The sequence below is a fragment of the Grammomys surdaster genome, unplaced genomic scaffold (assembly GCF_004785775.1).
Source record: "Grammomys surdaster isolate TR1022 unplaced genomic scaffold, NIH_TR_1.0 140, whole genome shotgun sequence".
Lineage (NCBI taxonomy): Eukaryota > Metazoa > Chordata > Mammalia > Rodentia > Muridae > Grammomys > Grammomys surdaster.
The window spans coordinates 2,348,024-2,365,576 of NW_021604598.1; the positions used below are offsets into that span (position 1 = coordinate 2,348,024).

Consider the following 17,553-nt stretch of genomic DNA (forward strand, 5'->3'; position numbering starts at 1 on the left):
GAAATTAAAAATCCATCCGAAAACAAACCTCAGGAAAACCGTATTAACCATGTCTACCACTTGGTGGCGCTGTTAGAACAGGCATATCATTTAGAAAGTCTTCCTGTATCAGAAGCATCTTATGCCACCTACAAATTGATTCAGTTATAAATTTTTCCTCAATTTCAGACTCTGGGTGAGGCAGATCTCTAAAACCTATTAGCCGAGTTAAGAAGAAAAAAAAAAGCCAGATACCAACTCTATTACTTGTTGATAGCAGCAATAAATCCATATAAATAGACAACAGATAAGAAGAGGGAGGGGATCTGGTAGTTTGAGAGCTTTACTCCTTATTCTTGTCTGGAATTTGCCTGTTTTGTGTAGTACGGGGGTCTGACCCAGGGACTCCTAATGCTAAGCACTCTTAACACCGAAGCAATCTATTAAACCCTTAGTTGCCTAGTGACATGGCTTTATTTGTAACCTAGCTACATCTAAGTGAAGAACTTTCGCGTTAAAAGTCAGTGTGGGCAAAATAGCAAAACTGTATCTCAAAAATACAAAAAATGAGGAACAGTGAGATGGCTGAGCAGCATGACAACGTGAGTCTGAGCCCCTTGGCCTATTGCTGACGAGCCCTGAGCCAGTGTAGACGAACGCTTGTGCACGTGTTTCAACCGGGTGTCGGTCAACGTACGGAGGCGGACTTCGAAACATGGCGCATGCGCACGCTCACGAACTGGCGTTCTCATAAGGGCCCACCCCTGCTCCATTGCATCACGTGATAACCGTCGCAAGGGGGTAAAAACCGCCATTGGAAAAAAACAAACGAAATAGATGGGCTCTCATCAGGTGATTCGGGTCTACCAATACTGAAAACGAGTTAAGAAACAACAACGAAAGTCCTATCACATGATGAAAGCGAAGCCAGCCACTGTCATGTGACCCGCCAAAACTCCAGAGCGCACCGGCCTGACGTCACGCAATCAGATCCAGTCGCTAAATCAACGTCACGTGATAAGGCGCACCGCGCCCCTCCCAGCACATTTCGTCTTACCCGCCCACTGGGGGTTGGGCCTAGATGGATCGCCCACGTGATGCGGGGGCGGGGCGCTGCCAGTCACGTGGTGCTGCACCTCCCCGGCGCGCGTCCGCCCGCCTGCTCGCCCCCGGCTCCTCCTCCTCTTCTCGCCATTGCAGTTGGGACTGAAGCAGCCCCGGCGAAAACCGCGTGGCTTTTTTTTTTTTTGAGGGGGGGTTGTGAAGACTCCGGAAGGCTGGTGGCAGGAGGGCGGCGGCGCCTGAGGTCGAAGGACGTGAACACCGACAAGGTAAGCGGCAATGTGGCGTCTCCCGCCTCTGCCCCTCCCCCCGCCCGTTCTCCCACTTGTCAGCGAAGGCTGGGCCAAGAGGACGCTAGTGACAGGGCTGTTACTATCCCGCCGACCCTCCTCTTCGCTTGGATTTTCCATCTCTCACCGTCTCGCTCCTTCCTCCTCCGGCCTCGCTCCCGCGTTTGGCCGTTACTCTCCCCCATTGTGCCGAGGAAACAAAATGGCGGCGGCAGTGCCCCCGTGCGCGCGCATCCATTCTCCCCCTTCGTGGCCCCCTTGGCCCAGGCCTGGGCGCTGCTCCCCGGGGGTGCGCACGCACTGTGGTACCCTCCCCTCTCCCTGGGCCGCTTACTTTCCCCTAGCCCTAGCTTTTGTCTGTTGCTTTGGACCCGCGCACGCGCGCACGTGTTGGGGCACACACCCCCTCACATCTAGAGCATCCCAGCGGACGCAGAAGGGAAAAATCTCCTTCCTTTACTCGCTTTACCTCTTTGTTCAGGTACATCTCTGGCTTCTATGAGGATGCCAGGTTCATCCCAGTTCCCATGGCGGGAAACGTTTCTTTGTCCTGAACGCGGTCCTGAACAGGGTCCCTGGAAACCTGGTCCCTGGATGATCGTTGAGCGAAGCATTTATGGATTTATCGAATTCTAAAAGCCCGGGTCTGTAGGTTTCCTCCAAATCAAGACCCAAACTTAGGTCGTTTGAGTTTCCCAACCTTTAGGTGGTTTTCATCCATGGTGATTCCCAGCTATGCTTCTAATCCCCCAAACGGTGATGTGGTGTGATGTTTGGGAACCCTGTGTTCTGTAGATTGGCATGATTGAAGTCTTCTGAACGTGCGTGCTTTAAATTTTATTTTTTCAAGTAGTTGAGTGGTGGGGAATTCACCTTAGGTTATTCCATAATTGGGATAAGCTACTTGGGGTATATAACGGTCTGTTTGATTTACCCCGTTAAAGGTCAAAACTGGGAAAAGTAAGCCGTCCCTTAGTGAAATTGCTGGTAAGTTGGTGTTTAGGACACGTGTTGGATCAGCAAAGAGGCCTCAGTTTCTGTGGTACCCCTCGCTGTTGGGATTCAAGTATTCTCAATGTATTTTTCTGGTTTAAAATTCTGTTCTGTTTAAAATGTCCAGGATGATGATGATGTTGTGTCCACAGGAAAAGGAAAAGTTTAGGACTTCTAGTGTTTTTCCCTCAGGTTTTTGGGGTGGGATCCTCTGGTGATTGATCATAGAGTTCTACCACTATTCTGAGTGAGGCCCTTTGGGGTAGCTACTGCGGTCACCCAGCCGTGTGAATGAAGTATGAGGAGAACGGAGAAAGGCCCCTACAGGTACTACTGCTCTTGTCCAGTAGAGCTGAGGGCTTTATCCCTTAGCTGTAATGTTGTGGGTAGTTCCTGGCTGCCGAGGTTTGTGAATGAAATCTGTAGGCCCTGGGTATTTTGGTTGTAAGTCTGCAGTCCAGATTGAAGGCTGGTGATTAGTGCCAGGCTGGCCTTGGCAAAGCTGGGCGCTGTATCAGTCTCTATTTGCTGATTTTGGACCAGCCTGAGATTTCCCTCCTACTGGAGCTGTTTTCAGTTTTTCTGATGTAACTTAATGGATACCTGTAGGCAGAAGTTCCTTTGGCTTTTTCTAATACTGTTTTCTAGGTTCATGTTACTGTGAGGAATCTGTGGGCTATTTTTTCTCTCTCATCTTCTGGTCTTTAACTTGCTATTGCTAAAGTTTTGCTTTTTTTTTTTTTTTTCCTTTTTTTGAAGTACTGTCTTACTGTGTAGGCCTTGAATTTGGAATCCTTCTGCCTCAGCCTTTTCAGGGCTGGGATTATGTTTCTATGTCAGTACACCAAGTCTTTCCCCCCCAACCCCCAACCTTTTGCTCTATGGGCAAGGCATCCTGGTATGGTCAGGACTTGGCACAGGAGGAAGGTATAGATGTGAGTTAGAAGAATCTTTTTTGCACAGGATCTCACTATGTAGCCTGGGTGGCCTCTTAACTCTTGGAGATCCTCCTGTCTCTGCCTCCTGAGTGGTGGGATCAAAGGTGTGTGTCACCACATCTTACTAGCAGTTCTTTCTGGGAGGGACAGCTTCTTTTTACTCTCCCCCCTCTTCAGATAGAGTCTCACTTTGAAGTCCTTACTGGCCCCAGAGTGCCTTAATCTGAGGCAGGGTTTTCAGGCTATGCTGATGTGCCTTTTTTTTTTTTTTTTTTAAAGTTCCTTGTTACTTTTCTGGGTCTAGGGGAGTGATTCTTATGCTCAAGAAGTGTAGTTATCTCTCTTAGCTGTGAGGATACATTTTATTGTAAGTGATACATTTGAGTCTGGATCTGCTACCTATTGTCAGCTCTTTGATTACTTGATCCATTCTGAAAGATGGGTAACCTCACCATCAAGTATATCAATGTGTGTGGCCCATGAACTTGCAACTTTTTTTTTTTTCGTTCTTGAGACTGTAGATCAGGCTGGCCTCAAACTCAGAGATCCACCTTTCTCTGCTTCCAGACTGCTGGGATTAAAGGCATGCTACTACTGGCCACTGTGTTTTTTGTTTTTTGTTTTTTGTTTTGTCTTTCGAGACAGGGTTTCTCTGTGTAGCCCTGGCTATAACTCAAGTTTTGGGATTAAAGGCATGTAACCTCACTGCCAGGGTTTGAAAGAGGGACAAGCCGGGCAGTGGTGGTGCATGCCTTTAATCCCAGCACTTAAGAGGCAGAGGCAGGCGGATTTCTGAGTTCGAGGCCAGCCTGGTCTACCGAGTGAGTTCCAGGACAGCCAGGGCTACACAGAGAAACCCTGTCTCGAAAAACCAAAAAAAAAAAAGAAGGGAGGGACAAGTGTTGTAGTCCAGGTTAGCCTAGCTTCAGGCTCCTGGTTTAAACTATCCAATGGTGGGGCTGCCACCCTGTTGGTGATTGAGCCTTTTAGTGCATTAGGACTTATTATTCCTATGTTCTATATGGTGCTTTTTTGTTGATTATAGTAAAGTCCTGGGAGAGAAAGATTTATTTACTATTTTCTTTTTCTACTTCTTTTTGGTTTTTCGAGACAGAGTTTCTCTGTGTGTCTCTGGCTGTCCTGGAACTCACTCTGTAGACCAGGCTGGCCTCGAACTCAGAAATCCGACTGCCTCTGCCTCCCAAGCACTGAGATTAAAGGTGTGCACCACCACTGCCTGGCTTATTTACTGTTTTCAGTGGTTTAGAATTAGAGCGAACGAGGCTTGATTGAAGTCTCCACAGTGAATGAAGAGGGTTGTGGCTTTTGGAGAGATGAACTGGACTTGTATTGCTGCAGCCTTCTGTAGTGTGTCTGAAGCTGCAGTGGCTGTCTCCTCCTCCTTGCTTCCTTATCAAGTGCTGGAACAGAAGGGGAGGAAGGATGTGAGAGACTCACCTGTCCTCAACTTTCTAAGCTTTTACTAGTTGGGTATGTTAGGTCCTTGAGATTTTTACAAGACAATATGTCTTAGGTGATCCTTTTTATAACAGTGGACAGTTGGACACTCTGAAGTCACTTTTTCTTTATAGGTGTTTTGTCTGCATGTATGTTTGCTCATCATGTCTGTGCCTTAAAGTACCTGAGGAGATCAAAAGAGGGCGTTGGATCCTATGAAGAAGCTGGAGTTAATGGATGGCTGGGAACCAATATGTGGATGGTGCACAAGTGCTCTAAAAGCCTCTCTTCAGCCTCTAGCTTCTCTTTCTCTTTGTTAAATGACTTTCTTTTTTCTTTCTTTCTTTCTTTTTTTTTTTTTTTTTGTTTTTGTTTTTTTGGTTTTTCGAGACAGGGTTTCTCTGTGTAGCCCTGGCTGTCCTGGAACTCTGTAGACCAGGCTGGCCTCACTCAGAAATCCGCCTGCCTCTGCCTCCCAAGTGCTGGGATTAAAGGCGTGCGCCACCACCGCCCGGCTGTTAAATGTCTTATAGAGAGATGTCCAGTAACTTTGTTTCTGATGTAGATACTGAAAATATAAGGGAAGGCAAGCAAGATGGCTCTGTGAGTAAAGGTACTTGTTGCTAAGCTTGACAACTTAGCTCTGTTTCTAGCCACATGAAATGAGAGGGCTCCCAGAAGTTGTTCTCTGACCTGAGCATCTTTGCCATAGTGGTATTGGGTATCCCACACCACACACACAGTAAACACATGGAATGAAAAGTTAAAGGACAGAAACACAAGTAATTTAATAGTTTGTTTTCTGTCTTGTCACTGTGTAGGGTTTTTGGGAGATGATACCCAAGGCCTTGTGCATCCAGTTCTAAACGATTAGCTCTGGTCACAGCCCTTCAAAGTATAACTGATTTGAAAAGAAATAATGATATTGTTTGTTTGTTTTGGTTCTTTGAAATAATGGTTTCTCTTGTAACACTGGCTGTCCTGGAACTCCCTTTGTAGATCAGATTGGTCTCAGATTCAGAGATATGCCTGTCTCTGCCTCCTGAGTGCTGACATTAAAGGTGTGAGCCACCGTCTGTTGAAAAATGTATTTATTATTCAAGAGCTTTTCCTTCTTTACATTAAAAAATGTAAAAAAATGTAATGTTTTAATTATGTGTCTGTGTTTGGGTATGTGCAAGTGAGCACACATGGCCAAGGAGGACTGTGGTATTTGTTGGATTTCCTTGCAGGTGAAATCACAGGCTATTGTGAGCCATCACCCATTGTGGGTGCTGGGAATCAAATGGGTCCTCTGCAAGAACAGTATGAGTTCCTAACCACCAAGCCATCTTTATCCAGTAACTCCCCACAAGGCATCTGCCCTCTTTTTTGAGTCAAGGTCTCATTTTGTAGTTCTGGCTGGCCTGTGGTTTCTGTGCCTCAACCTCAAAAGAGACATGCTCCTGCTATACTTGCTGAGCTTTGGGTTTGTGCTACCTTTTCTTCCTTTCTGTTGACCTTGCTGTGGCTGCTCTGAAACTTGCTTTGTAGATCAGACTGACCTAGAACTCACATAGATCCACCTCCACCTGCAATTCTATGTATGGGTCATCACACCCAAGTTTTCTTTCTTAGATTTGTTGCTTTTTTTTTTTTTTTTTTTGAGACAGGGTTTCTCTGTGCAGCCCTGGCTGTCCTGGCTGTCCTGGCTGTCCTGACTCTGTAGACCAGGCTGGCCTCCAACTCAGCAATCCGCCTGCCTCTGCCTCCCAAGTGCTGGGATTAAAGGCGTGCGCCACCACTGCCCTGCGATTTGTTGCATTTTTGATTGCGTGTTCATGCACATGTGAGTGCAGGTACTGTCAATTGTCGGAAGAGGAGGCTGGATTCCTTGGAGCTGGAATTACATGGGTGCTGGAAACAGACCTTAGGTCCTCTACAAGGGCAGCACGTGCCCCCTTCTTCCCTTTCTTTTTTTTCTTTTTCTTTTTTCTTTTTTGCTGGGATTAAAGGCGTTCGCCACCACCACCCGGCTCCTCCTTCCCTTTCTTGAGACAGGGTTTCACTGTGTAGTGTGAACTTGTAGCCAGTGTCTGTGTGCTGTATGTGTGTGTTTTCCCCTTCAAGACAGGATTTCTCTGTGTAACAGCTCTGGCTGTCCTGGGACTCACTCTGTAGACCAGGCTAGCCTTGAAATCACAGAGATCTGCCTGCCTCTTCTCCTGAGGCCTGGGATTAAAGGTGTGAGTCACCGCTGCCCAACCCTGGTGTATGGTTTAAAGAACGAAGTGTTGCCTTAGATTTGTTTCTGAGTGTACTCTTTGGAAGTTTTTGCAGGTTAATTGTTGCTCTTCATTCATAATTTATTTAAAAAGCCCAAGCCAGAAAACTAGGGCTGTAGTCTCCTGAGGCTGCAGCAAATGATGGTGTGAGCCTGGTGGTTGAGGGGAGCGGAGTTAGACCCATTTAAAAACAATACCAGAGTGTAGGTCCCAGCATTGTAGGAAAAAACTGCTCAGTCTCTGTACACAGGGACTTGTGCAGCCATGTAGGAAGGGGACTCTAGTCAGTGTTCTCAGAGGTACTGCAGGATGCCTGGCCACAGCTGTACCACTTAGGTGTGTATCTGCCTTGGGGAGGTGAGCTTGAGTTGTTTTGGTGTGTTTGCTTGAGATTTTAATCCTAGCATGGTGGAGGAAGCAGTGGCCAGTGGGTCTTGGTAAGTTTAAGATCAGCCTGGTTCATAGTGAGTTCAGGTCAGTTAGGGATACATAGTGAGACTCTATCCATGGCCTCAGACCCCACAAAAAAAAGGAAAATAAAATGGGGCCTTAGTAGTGGTTAAGAACACTTTGTTTTTCCAGAAGACTCAATTTTGATTCCCAGTACCCAGGTCTGGAGACTCAGAGTTACCTGAAAGTCAGGCTCCAGGAGATCCAACACCCTCTCCTGGTTTCTACTGGCACCTTCATACATTTGGCATCCACATCCACATAAATAAAAATAAATCTTAGAGTTAAAGGGGAAAAAAGAACAAAAGATGAAAGATGGACCTGTGAGGTAGCTCATGGCTAAAGGCACTTGTTACATAAGCCCAAGCAACAGGGGAAAAGAAGGCTGACCCTTGCGTCACTTCTCTGACCTCCATGAACAAAATGTAGAGCATGTATGTGCACACAAAATAAATACATAAATGCAAAAAATATGGAAAACTTCCCTTTGGATTTTTTTTTTTTTTTTGAAACAGGGTTTCTTTTTGTAGCCCTGGCTGTCCTGGAAATCAGAGATCTGCCTGCCTCTGACTCCTGCTGGATTAAGTGGTGGATTAATCTGGTAAAGTTCTGGGGAAAAACATATCTTAAGAAAAACATCCTAGCTGGCAGATCTCTGAATTTGAGGCCAGCCAAGCAGGTATGTCAAGTCCAGGACAACTAGGCCTATCAGAGACCCTATCTCATCAGCCCTCTCCCCACAAATCACTACAACCAACCTTTCATAGTGTTGTTGGGGTCTGGCCCATGTATTTTGTGGCTAAGCTGTATACCACCATCCCAGGAATGCTGTGTGGCAACATTGTGGAGCTCAGAGTATATCTGAGCCATATTAGTTTTTGTTCGTTAAGACAGCATTGTTGTGAGGACTTGGGTTGGTCTTCACTTGTCAGTTGTCCTGCTCAGCTCAGGTGCTGTTGTGAATGTAGATGCACAGCACCATGCCTGGCATGAATGAGTGTGAGGCTGCAGTGCTGCCAGGGCAGAGGAGAATGGCAAGTTGCACATTCTACAGTAGCTTCACTTTCTTTGTGTGAGGTGTATGCTCGTGTGCACCTGTGTGTGTTCACCTGCGTATGTGCCCATAGAGGTCAGAGGAGGACATTGCATGCCCTGCTGTAGCACTTTTTTTTTTTTTTTTTGCCTTATTCCCTTGAGACAGAGTCTCATTAAACACAGAGCTGGCCATTTCAGCTAGACTGATTGGTAGACCTCATGCCTGGCCATTGCTAAGGATTCAAACTCTGGGCCTTGTACTTGTAATTTTTTGAGATTTTTTTATTTTTTGTCTTTGAGCATTTCTTTTTCTTTTTTCTTTTTTCTTTTTTTTTCTTTTTTTTTTTTTGTTTTTTTTTTGTTTTTTTTGAGACGGTTTCTCTGTGTAGCCCTGGCTGTCCTGGAACTCACTCTGTAGACCAGGCTAGCCTTGAACTCAGAAATCCTCCTGCCTCTGCCTCCCAAGTGCTGGGATTAAAGGCGTGTGCCACCACCGCCCGGCTGGGCCTTGTATAAAAAAGTGCTATTTATCGCCTACTGAGCCATCACCCCAGCCCTGTGTAAGTCTGTGTCTGTGAGACTCTTTCTCCTTTTTGTGGTGGTTGGATTTGAACTGGGGCCTTTTCCTTTACCACTGAGACGCCCTCACCCTCTGACATTCTTAACATGACGATTGGGTGAGTGGGTGCCAGTGGTTATGGGTAGGATCCTTGCCCTGGGCAGTATTCTTTGTCTCCATGTGCTAGTGTCAGAGTCTTGGTCAGGCTGTTGCACTCTGGTGTTGCAAGTTGTTTCAGAGGAAGGACCTAGAGTACAGTGTGTTTATCTGGCTTCTTAGAGCTGCATGTACAGCTGCAGTTATTTCAGAATGAAATTTACCACACTGGACAGGGCATCTGTCCTTCCAGGTACAGGCATAGGTAACACTGCAAGACCCCATCTTCTTCCCCTCTTTTGTCTTTTGTGCATATATGTGTGGGTCTTCCCCCTGTGTATGTTGCATGTGACGTGTAGCTACTAGTGTGTGTGTGTATGTTGCATGTGACGTGTAGCTGCTAGTGTGTGTGTGTGTGGACAAGTGAATGGGGAGGGCCAAAGCTGGAACCAGGTGTCTTCCCTTGCTTGCTCTCCGTTTGATTGAGGCAGGGTTTCTCAGGTGGACACATCAGATTTGCTAAACTAGCTGGCCAGCTTGCTCAAGGAGTTCTTTGCCACCGATCCACCCCCCACCCCCACCCCCAACTCCCCATGCTGGGATAACTGGACTGTTGTGTGGAATCTCAGACTCTAACCTGGTTCTCAGGCTTGCACAGTGAGCAGTTTGTCACTGAACCCTCCCCCCAGCTCAGGACTCCAGTTCTTTAACAATGTTAACACAAAGAACTGGCAATGTGTTTCACTTGAAGAATTCTTACCAGTTTGCTTAAGACCACTTCCAGCACCTCCAGAAAATGAAAAGGTAACTTTTGTTATAAGAAATCACACCTGTAGTTGGGCAGTGGTGGCGCACACCTTTAGTCCCAGCACTTGGGGAGGCAGGTGGATTTCTGAGTTTGAGGCCAGCCTGGTCTACAGAGTGAGTTCCAGGACAGCCAGGGCTATACAGAGAAACCCTGTCTCAAAAACCAAAAAAAGAAAAGAAAAAGAAATCACACCTGTGTGCTAGTTACATGGTTTGAGAGGTGGTCCTGTTTTCCCTCCTAACTAGAGAAAGCATATTGAGAAGTAAACTTAGTAGATTGAACAGTACGTTTTGTTTGTTTGTTTTTTTAAGGTCTTATCTGGGCATGATGTGCCTTTAATCAGCATTTGTGAGACCCAGGGAAGCAGATCTCTGTGAGTTACAGGCCAGCCAGGGCTATGCAGTGAGATCCTGTTTAACAAATTCTCTAAGCTTGAGAATTTTCTTGCTGAAGGCTGTCTCTGGCTTGAGCTTGGGGAGGGAAGGTTGCATACGGTCCCCTCCCTGCCTGCCAGCACACTGGGAAGAGGGTCCTCATAGTCCCTTGGAGTTTTGTTAAATATCTTCCACAATATTATTTCTCACAGCTCAGGAACAGTTGATAATTTGGCTGCATCATATTTTTTTTTTTAAAGATTTATTTATTTTATGAATGTGAGTACACAGTTGCTGTGATCAGATACACCAGAAGAGGGCATCAGACCCCATTACGGATGGTTGTGAGCCACCATGTGGTTGCTGGGAATTGAACTCAGGACCTCTGGAAGAGCAGTCAGTGCTCTTAACCGCTGAGCCATCTCTCCAGCCCTGCATCATATTTTTAGTATTGTAGTTCTGACAGCAGAGTTGTAGGTACATCGGTTTCTTTTTCAGTTATGGGAGCAAATCCCCCTAGTCGGCACATAAAAGGCTTGTGTACTGTTGAACCACTGCACTGCCCATGTTGTCCTGTTGATCCCTTGCAGTCTACCACCCACTCTGACCTAGAGCTGTTTACTTTCTTCTTTGGGTTTTCTTTCTTTTAAAAAAACATTTCTATGTGTGTGTGTGTTGCCTGCGGGTATGTATTTATGCATCATATGTGTGCAGTGTCCAAGGAGGACAGAAGAGGGTGTCTGTTTCCCTGGAATAGATGGTTGTAAGCTGCATGTGGGTGCCAGGAACTGAACTCTGAGCAGTGTTAGCCACTGAGCCATCCTTCAGCCCTTTTGAATTTTTGTTTAGGTTTTTTGTTTGCTTGCTTGTTTATTTTGGTGGTATTAGGGATTGAGTGCAAGGTCTTAATTTTTTTTGTTTTTGTTTGTTTTTGTTTTGTTTTTCGAGACAGGGTTTCTCTGTGTAGCCCTGGCTGTCCTGGAACTCACTCTGTAGACCAGGCTAGCCTCGAACTCTCAAACTCAGAAATCTGCCTGCCTCTGACTCCCAAGTGCTGGGATTAAAGGCGTGCGCCACCACTGCCCGGCTTGAGATTTTAACTTTTTAACTTTACAGTAAACATTCTTTTCTTTTTCTTCTTTTCCTTCCTTTTTTTTTTTTTTTTTTTTTTTAGTGTGTGAGGGCCCTGCATGTATGTATATACACCCAATGCATGCAGTGTTCTCAGAGGGAAGAGGAGGCTATCAGATCTCCTGGAACTGGAGTTAAAGATGCAGATGGTTGTGAATTGCAATGTGGATGCTGGGAGCTGAACTAGCCTTGAGAATTGAGATTTGTATGAGGGCTTTTGATCTCTTGTCAAAGTTTAGATGGTTGGCAGCTGGCTGGGCTGCTTTTTGACTGCAGGAGTAGAATTGCAGTAGTTGGATAGAAGGTAAAGGAAGGAACTGCTGAGTGCTGCACAGTGCTGTCAGCTTAACTTAAAGCCACATTTACTATAAGATGAGCATGCCCCTTACTTCAGGACCATTCCCCACAGTGTTGGGAAGGCTTGATGATTTTCTGGTTTGTTCTTCGGCAGGACAGTGTTGCAAATGTTACCTTGTATGTAATTAGAGGTGGAAAGATGTCCAGCACACCATAGGCTTAAGGCTTTGTGAAGACTTGTAATCCTGCTTCTATAAGTAAGGGAAAGAATGTGTTCCTTGTCCCTGACTACTTGGATGTTCTTAATCTCCATGCCTCCCTCAGCCCTCGGCTTCTCAGAGAGACTGGTTGGTGTCTGTTGTGGGTTGTCCTGATGCTTTTTGTATTGTGATGTTGATTCTGCTTCCTCCAGAGGGATTGCCCCTGACAAGAGCCCATCATATACTCAGGTGATCTCATGTGGACTTTCTCCCCATTTTAACTGGTCAGTAAAGGCTAGAACCTATCTATTATTGGCAGTGGAGTTTCGAGTGGGATTGGAGGTTTGAGAGTAGGTGCAAGGAAAGAGGCAGACGAGTATGAGAGGGGAAGGAGAAGGGACAGAAGAAGGAAGCCATGATGAACCAGAACCACATGACCAGGAGAGCAAGGAGTCTTATAGCTGGAGACCAAATAGGTATAGTGTTAGATCTGCCCAATCTAGGCTTATAGCTTATAATTAGAATAACTGGATTTTTTATATATATATATATATATATATATATATAGGCTTATTGGGGTTGGAAACTCCAGCAATGGGTGTCCCGGTGTCCGAGCTTGAGTCTCAGCCCTGGAGACAGGTATAGATTCTGTGTAGAGTGATGTGGCAGGATCTGGGGGCCTCTTGCTAATTTTGTTTCTACCTAAGAGTCTTTCATTTAGGAAGAGTCTCTGCTCCTGGGAGGACTGCTGGTCAGTTTGTGACATGCAGATCTGAGCTCACACAGAGACTGGGAGGCTTGCTTGGTAGATCTTTAGGGCAGCCTACCTCTGTCATTGTTCACAGACAATTAGTTCTTTTGTTTGTTTTGTCCAACTGAATGGAGAGCCATCTCCATCCATTATAGTTTAGTATGGAGAGAGGGCCCGGGGAGGGTACACTGCAGGTAGGCCAGGTGTGGTCATTCATTGTGAGTCAACTTGGTGGGCCTATTGGTGGTGACAGAGAATCAAATTAGGCAGCCTCGGTTGCTAAGGCAAGCCCATGTGTTTTCTGCTCAACACTGATGGTGGTAATCAGAAGGTTAACTGGATGCTGGTATGAAGAAGACAGTACTGGGCTGCTGCTCCCTTTTGATGCTGTAGCCCAATGAATACCTCAATTCCTGTGCTTAGAGGAATTTGCCCTTTCTCTCTCCTTCTCACAGTGTTTCAACTACGTAGCCAAGGCTGGCCTTGAACCCTGCTTCCTTATGTCTCCTAACTCTGGGATTATGGGTTGGTGCCACCACCCTGTTTATGCAGTGCTGGGGTGGGAACCCAGGGCCCCTTCCATTGGTATTCCTCAGCTCTCCAGCTGAGCTCCAGCCACAGCCTCCAAGTGTTTTTGTTAAGTCCTTCAATCACCTGGGCCAATTGTCTACTACCTAAAACACGTTCAGAATAGTGTAGTGTAGTTGTTTTCCTCTTGTTATCTTTGTGGGCTTCTAGATTTGTATTTGGCTGTGCTGAATCCCTTTTGTGTATGATTTGTAACTTGTATATAAGACAAAACAGGTTCAAATTTGCAGCAGAGGACTTCACAACTGTAAGCACAGCCAAGGTTGCTCACTGACATCGCTCTGGCTGTCCTGGATGGATGGATGGATTCCTTCCTTCCTTCCTTCCTTCCTTCCTTCCTTCCTTCCTTCCTTCCTTCCTTCCTTTCTTTCTTTCTTTCTTTCTTTCTTTCTTTCTTTCTTTCTTTCGGTTTCGAGACAGGGTTTCTCTGTGTAGCCCTGGCTGTCCTGGAACTCACTCTGTAGAACAGGCTGGCCTCAAACTCAGAAATCCACCTGCCTCTGCCTCCCAAGTGCTGGGATTAAAGGCGTGCACCACCACTGCCCGGCTCCTGGATTTCTTACACTGTATGATTTGTAGGTTCTGTCCATCCCTCAGTCATTTGAATTAAACCATTTTTGCTTTCTTAGGGTTTGTGTGTGTTTGTGTTTGCTCACTGATAGCTGCATGGAAGGCCTGGAGGCTAGTGTAAGGTTGTCACCCTCAGTTGTTTTCCACCTTAATTTTTGAGACAGTGTCACTCACAGAACCTGGAGTTTGTTCTTTCTGCTGGACTGGCTAGCCAGCCAACATCAGTAATCTGCCTGTCTTTCTTCCCCCAGTGTTGGGGTTACTAACTACAGTGTTTGACTTATATGGGTGCTGAAGATCCAAACTCAGGTTCTCATGCATTCACTTGACCCACTAAACCATCTTCCCAGGCCAGTTCTTCATTTAAGAAGATAATTTATTGTGTATATTTTGGAGTGTGCTGTATGTTTGTGTGCATGCCTCAAATATGGATGCAGAGGGCAGATAAGGATATCAAATGTCCTGTTCGGTTCCTCTCCACTTATTTCCCCTGAAAAGGGCTTCTTTCTGGACCTGGAGGTAGGCCGGCAGTCAGCAGATCCTTCTGTTTTAACCTCCTATAGCACTAGGGCTTATAGGTGGGTTCAGCCATGCCTAGCATCTCCATTTTCCAGGTTTTTGTTTTTTTGATGCATTTAAGACCAAGGAGCAGAGTGATACCATCTTACAAAGTTATCTGCAGTTCAGTATTTGTTCACAGTTCTTCTAATTTGGGATGTTTTCTTGAGTGTTGTTTTTTTCTGAGAAAGGGTGTCATTAATAAAACCTAATTTTTGTGTGGGTTTTTCGCCTTCGTGTTTGTGTACCATGTGTGCAATGCCTGCAGAGGCCAGAGAGGATGTTGGATCCCCTGGAACTGGACTTACAGATGGTTGTGAGTCACTTTGTTTTGCTGAGAACAGAATCTGGGTCCTCTGCAAGAAGAGCAGGAAGTGCTCTAACTGCTGAGCCATCTCTGCAGCCCTAGGTTGTTTTTCTTATTAACACTGGTTCTGCTTTATCCCAGTGATACTTTATTATGTCTCATAAGATGAAAACTTCTTGGTTAGACTGAATACCACATTAAAGCTTAGCATCAGTAGTTGTTTAAGGGCGTCAAGCCTTAGCCAGCACCAGGGCTACCCACTGGGAGGCTGGAGCTACAACCTCTACAGGAGCAACATTGGCTCACCTCAGAAGCCCCCTTGATGTTTAATTTAAAAATGCATATAGATTATTCTGCATGTGTGTTGATATTTGGGAGGGATGTGAGTGTAGCATGGCACATGTATGACAATCAGAGGACAGCCTGTGGGAACTCTTGCTCTCCTTGTACTTATATAGTTTGGTCAGGTGTCAGGCTTGGTTTGTGTGGCAGGGTCCTTTACCCACTGAGCCATCTCCCTTTTCTCTTTGGCTGTCTCCCTCCCCCCCCCTTTTTTTTGGGGGGGGGGGAACAGGATGCCCAAGCTGGCCTCAAAATGATCTTCAGTTTCAGCACTGGGATTACAGACTTGTGTCAACACAGAGTCTACACCTCTGTGTCTAAAGTCTTATTTATGTGTGGTCTGAGTCTATGAGAGTATATGCTACACATATGTCAGTACCTGAAGAGGCTAGAAGAGGATGTTGGATCTCCTGGAGCTGAATTCTAAGTGATTGTGACCCACCGGATGTGGGTGCTGGCAACAGAACTCAGGTCCTTTGCAAGATCTCAGCGAGTATTCTTAGCTTCTGTACCATCTCTCTAGTTCAGTTCTATGTCCTTTTGAAGACACAGTCCTTAAATATGTCATGTAGTGATTTTGAACTTTGCATGCACACTAGCCCCGGAAAATCCCGTTGTCATAAATCCCTGTCCCAGGTGGCTCTTGCAACCATCTTTAACCCTGTTCTGAACTTGTCCTGTTGCATGGATGTCTGTGCACTACAGTTTTGTCTGCTACTACCTGAGGAGGCCAGAAGAGGGTAGATTTCCTTCAAAATGAAATTACAGAATGTTTCTAAGACACCGTGAAAGTGCTGGGAGTTGAGTTGTGCTGGGTTTCTCTGGAAGAGCAGCACATACTCTTTAACTGCCAAGCCACATCTCCAGCCTGCTTAAACATACCTGACAGAAACTTCATGATCATGATTTGTGAGATTTTACAAAGATTTGGCTTGGTTGAGAGAAGTGTACATGGGACTTCGGGTTACAGCCAGCCACAGCTGATGTCTGACTCTTTAGCCCTGGGTATTTTCTGTGCCTGGTAGAATTCAGACTGTGGTTAGTTTTCACATCTTTGGATTTGTTTTTAGTTACTCACTGCTGACTGTGCTTTATCAAAAATACTGGGGGTGGGGGGAGATAAGAAGGGCTGGAGAGATGGCTCATTGGTTAAGAGCACTGACTGCTCTTTCAGAGGTCCTGAGTTCAATTCCCAGCAACCACATAGTGGCTCACAAACATTTGTAATGGGATTGGATTGGATGCCCCCTTCTGGTGTGTCTGAAGACAGCTAAAGTATATTCTTATAAAAATAAATAAATAAATCTGTTAAAAAGTACTGAAGTGTATTATGCAGTAAAAGTCCACTGGTGGGGCCAGTATGTGTAAAGCCCCTTCTGCCACACCTGATGACCTGAGTTTATTCTCAGGACCCACATGGTAGAAGGAACGAGCCAACACTTGTAAACCTGATCACTACAGGCACACCATGGCATGCGTATGTGCCCATTTCTCCCCACAGTTCCCCCAAACATACATAAAATAAATAATAACTACAAAACAACCAGTGGTATGCACCTTTGCATACCTGTAACCCCAGTGCTTTGAGAGGCGAGAGCAGGAGGGTGGCAAGTTCAGGGTCTACCTGGGGAACTAGGGCAAGATTTTCTTAAACCATGAAGATGGGCTGGGGCATGGCATGGCCAGAGGTAGGACATTTTGTCCAGCACACCCACAGCTCTGGACCTGGAGGAGCTTCCCAAAGAAATGAGCCCCAGGACATCCATCTCCTGCCCAGCACCTTGAGTTTTACTCATCCTCTTTATTTTCTTGCTGAAACATTTCTGGGAAATATCAGGCATGTAGTATTTTTAGCCATGTATTTATCTGAACTAGATATAAGCAGGTAGATCAAATTATTCCTCCCCTTCCCACTTGCTTAAGGTACCATAGTTATTTTTTCCTTGCTTGTTCTTTTTTTTGATTGATTTTTGAGACAGGATCTCACTCTGTAGCTCTGATTGACCTGGACCCTGCTCTGTAGGCAAGCTGACCTGAAATACAGAAAAATTCATCTGCCTTTGCCTCCTGCGTGTTGAATTAAAGGTGTCTTCTTTCTTTCTTTTTAAGTTTTGCTTTGAAGTTTTTATTTGTGTGTGTGTGTGTCTGTCTGTCTGTCTGTCTGTCTAGATATGATGTATGTTCTATGTATGCCTTTGTACAGGTACCTGTGGAGTCCATAGGAGGGACATTGGATTCTCTGGACCTGGAGTTAGAGGAGGTGTGAACTACCTGATGTGGGTGCTGGGGACTGAACTTGAACTTCTTTTGGTTTTTTTGAGACAGAGTCTCTGTACATAACTATGGCTGTCTACACTATAGATCAGGCTGGCCTCAAATGCACAGAGATATGCCTGTCTCTGCCTCCTGTGTGCTAAGATTAAAGGCATCCTCCATTGTACCCTGTTAACTTGGATCCTTATCACATCTTCTAAGCAGTACATTTTTTTTTTTTTTTTTTTTT

At 45.7% G+C, this 17,553-nt stretch overlaps 1 protein-coding gene across 5 annotated transcripts in view; it reads left to right on the forward strand.

The window, feature by feature from the left end:
- The first annotated feature begins 1,097 nt into the window (after positions 1-1,097).
- The window catches only part of Ilf3 (interleukin enhancer binding factor 3), a 39,219-nt gene continuing 22,763 nt past the window's right edge, over positions 1,098-17,553 (forward strand). For 2 of the 5 annotated variants that reach the window (XM_028763756.1, XM_028763757.1), the window contains exon 1: positions 1,098-1,310. The gene's annotated coding sequence lies outside the window, so the exon portion shown is untranslated. The remainder of the gene's footprint in view (positions 1,311-17,553) is intronic. The other 3 variants (XM_028763752.1, XM_028763753.1, XM_028763751.1) reach the window with 2 other exon arrangements.